Below are 4,557 nucleotides of genomic sequence, written 5' to 3' on the forward strand. Positions count from 1 at the left end.
TGTGTGAAAGTTACAGAAGAGTTACTGTCTAACACATAAAAATTCAAAGCTAGCCCTATAAATGGGTAAGAAATCACATGTCTCTCACAGCTTTCAAGAAGTGAACCTTTCTTTGGAAAAAGAGAACCAACAATAAGCTGTGCTTTTTATTAAAATTTCTTTTTATTTAATATCTCTCTCCATGTTTGTATACAATGTGTATAATTTAGTGGATTTTGTAGTCAAAACAATTGATATTGCCCCTATTTTCCTGCAGGTTTCTCTAAATATATATCCTCTTCAATGATTTTTTCCCTTTTAATAATCTTTATTTATGGTTCACATGAAAAACCAGCCACTGGGGAGTTGGGAACTTGGTTTTTATTGTCTGGATGTTGTCAGTGATGGTGCACGGAAGCATAAAGGATCTTGAATTTTGTAAACCAAGGTAATTGTGCAGGAATCTTGATAACAAATTCTTGTTTTGACTAGTAAAGGATAGGTTATTAAATTCATCGTTGTAGTATCTAAAGCTTGCTCCAAAATGGGGTAATTTTTCATCTAAGGACCACTTTGAAGTACACTCTGCATGTTTTTTTTGAAGCATCCCTTAACAACAGAAAGTTACAGCTGGGATGATGTTTCACTGCTTTTTAAATAGATCCTCTATGCAAAACCTGAGGGCTGTAGTTGAGCTGAGCCCTGTTTTGCTTGGAACTTTTTTGCCCCCACAATTTCCCACAAAGTGAAGGTGGAGAAATTACTAACTTTTACTAAGAAAGATAATAGGTCTAATGGGCTCTTGTATATTATGGATTGATCAGTATACTCAAGCTGTAAAATTTTTGTATGAAAAATTAACAAGCACAGAACCTGTAGTCTGGACTCTGGAGGATACCGAACGGTTCCAAGACTTAAAGGCTCGATTGACGAAAACCCCAGTTTTGAGTCTGCCTAATTGAAGAAAACCATTTGATCTGTTTGTTAATGTTAATGAATGGATAGCATATGGAGTGATAACCCAAGGCTGGGGGGGAAGCAGGAAGCTGGTGGCTTATCTGTCAAAATTATTGGATGTGGTTGCAAGAGGGTGGCCAGCCTGTATTCAAGCTGTGGCAGCCACAGCTACCTTATTAGAAGACACTCCAAATCCTACATTAAATGGAAGGATTTCAGTACACACATCCCATTATTTGAGGACAGTGTTAAGCCAAAAACTCCTCAGTGGCTAACACACAGCTGAATCCTGAGGTATGAAATAACCCTGATGAATGTCAAGAATCTAGAGACTGTCACCTCAAAAGGTTGAAACCCTGCTCAATTCTTAACCGGGGAACCAAAAATGGAAAATTTAGATCATAATTGTATAGAGCTAATTGAGATGCAAACAAATGTAAGAGAAGAGCTAGAAGAAGACCCCTTACCATATGGAAGGATCCAGTATATAGATGGATCCTCCCAAACAGTAATGGGAAAATGGGCATCAGGATACGCCATTATTGAAGCAGAGGAAAACAAAGAAAAAGGGAAATTACCCTCAAATTGCTCTGCACAAACTGCGAGGTATATGCCCTAAAGAGAGGTTTTGATTTATTAGATGATATAGGGACAATCTCCATGGATTCTCAATATGCCTTTGGGATAGCTCATACCTTTGGAAAAATCTGGCCAGAGAGGGCATACCTTAACTCAAAGGGGAAAAATCTGGCACATGAAAGTCTGATAGGGAAGCACTTGAATCCCTCAGAGGACCAAAAGAAATTGCCACAGTCCATATTAAAGGCTACTAAAAAGGGGATACCCCTGAAATCCAAGGAAACAAATTAGCAGACCGGGCAGCCAAAAAAGCAGCCTTTGAAATGCTGGACTCAGTCATAGTCCTAAGGGTAAAAAAAGACCAGGGGAAAATAAAGGAAGAGGGGGTTCCAGTTTTCAAGGACAAGGAGCTAAAAGAAATAGAGCAAATGGGAGCAGTAAAAACAGGGGATGGAAAGTGCTGGACCCCAGATGGATGATAAATATTCAGCTGAATAATAACCAGGAAAGTGATGGAAGAGATATACCAATTAACTCACTGGGGAACACAATGAATATATGATCATTTCCTGAAATATTGCATGGGGACAGGAATATATGAAATGGCCAGATCCATCACAGGAGAATGTCTAACCTGCCAAAAAGTCAACAAAAAGGTAATGTGAAAAACAACTCCAGGAGGGAGGAAATTAGCCATAAGACCTTTCCAGAGTATTCAGGTTGATTTTACTGAATTAACTCCAGCCCCAGGGTAGCAACACCTATTGGTCATAGTTAACCACCTAACCCACTGGGTTGAAGTGTTCCCCACAAGAAACTCAAACTGTGACAAAAGTTCTCTTGGAAGAAATTCTTCTGAGATATGGGCTAGTAAATCTTATTGATTTGGACTGTGGCCCCCACTTTACATCCAGTGTTCTGCAACAAGTCATCAGGGCCCTGGGAATAAAGTGGGAGTTACACACCCCTTGGCACTCTCAGAGTTCTGGGAAGGGCGAGAGGGTGAATCAAACCTTAAAGCATATCTTAACAAAATGGGTCTTAGAAACCCAATAGAACTGGGTCAAATGTTTACATCTAGCCCTATTACAAATAAGAACAAGAGCCAGAACAGATCTAGGGGTCTCTCCTTATGAAATGCTGCTTGGGCTGCCTTTCTTGCTTACCCTGTACAGTACCAGGGAACATCTAGAAGGGGGCATGACAATGCAAAAATACTTAGAAACAGTAACAGCAACCCTGGAAGAACTAAGGGAAAAGGGACACCTTCCCCAAACTTCCCCACTGAACTGTAAAATACGTAGTATTAACCCAGGAGACCGGGTATTGATTAAATCATGGAAAACCTCTCCACTCACTGCTCGCTTTGAGGGCCCCTTCCAGGTGCTGTTTACAACAAACACCGCAGGAAGAACAAAGGAGCGGGTGTGGACACATGCAAGTCCAGTGAAGGGTCCAGTACAACCCCCAAATGAGGCAAGCAAATGGACTATAGGCAGCAGAGACAATAAAGACTTGAAATTGGTCCTGAGGAAAACAGCAAAAGAAGCGCAACCCTGAACACAACCCCCCACGGGAAGCATCTACATTGTTATCCTTAAATCCTTAAAGCTTGTTAATGTTTGTTATAGTACAAGGTCAAGTTTTGTTCAGCTAAGAATGACAATCAAAATAAGATCTCAGTTTCTGGTACTGTTCCATAGAGCACTCTCCTTGCAACCCTAATTGGGACCAAATTGAAGAAAGGGAGTCGGTACAATAAAGGTCATGGCAGAATGTCTCCAGAAGAAGGGAAAACCAGAAGTGGGAGGCAAGACTGGATTGGGAATTACCTCCAGGAAATACTCTCTGGGCACCGAGAAAACCCCTGTGGTTCGAGAGGTGAGGAGGCCAGCCCGTACCAGACTCCCACTCGTAGCAATGCTACTACTCACCCACTTTGGAGGAAGTGGAGGAAACACTTGTGAGAAGTGTTACTATCCCTTGTATAGAGGAGATACAGTACGTGTACTCATCAGAGTACACACAGACATGAATCCCAAATGCATCGATCACTCCCAGTTAACAACCTGTAAAGAAGAAAATAAATTATATGGGCTGGCTAAAAATATTGCAAACCCAAGCCAGAGGATGTCAGGAGAGTGCCCTGTGAAAGAAAGATGGGTATGCTTTGAACAAGGAAGTGAAACCAACTCAGAGGATACATTCAAAGAGAAAGAAGTGCAATTGAAAAGACAAAGGGATAGAGAGGGACAAATATACAGAAAGAATCTTTTTTATCAATATGGTACAAAAGAATTTAATTTGATTCATTGTTGAGTGTGCAGGGGGACACACTTAAGTGAAATTTGGCCATGGGACAGTATCAGTTTAGGTCCCCTAGACATTTTTAAATGGATTACATCAAGAAAAAGCACAGTGGTACCCAAAAGAAGGGAAGGTGAGTGGAAGCTTAAATCAACAACAACAGAGGAAGAGTTCAATAACATTAAAAAGTGTGTGCTGGATTGGCACGGCTAACAAATCAGCCATGGCATTGCCTTCTGCTAAAAAATCTGGAAGAGAAGAATGTGAGCGAATGTGCATTACAAAGTAAAGTTCTTGTTGAATGGAAAGAAGTAGGATTAACTTTTTAAGCAAACCGTATAACTGATCATCAGAAACTTCTTTCAGCAGAGATCCTTCTGCTCTTTCCACCACACCTGCAACGTAAATTGAATCCGTTACTAAATTAAAAGGAAATGTGAATTTTGAAAAGACCCGTACAACTGCTGCTAACTCTGTAATCTGTGCAGAACCATCTACTTCCTCAATATCTGATTCCCATTTTTTTGTCTCTGAATTTTGCCAAGCAATCACAGACCTTTTAGACTTCCCAGAACCGTCTGTAAAAAATGTGATTGCCTCGAGGGGTGCATTACTTCTTAAAGGCTTATGAATTAATTTTAAAGATGAACTTAATAGCTCATGTTTGGGACAATTGACTGAAATTTTTCCTGCAAAATTTTCCAAAGCAAATTGCATGACTTCTGAATTTTGAAT

Source organism: Passer domesticus, chromosome 9 (assembly GCF_036417665.1).
Source record: "Passer domesticus isolate bPasDom1 chromosome 9, bPasDom1.hap1, whole genome shotgun sequence".
Lineage (NCBI taxonomy): Eukaryota > Metazoa > Chordata > Aves > Passeriformes > Passeridae > Passer > Passer domesticus.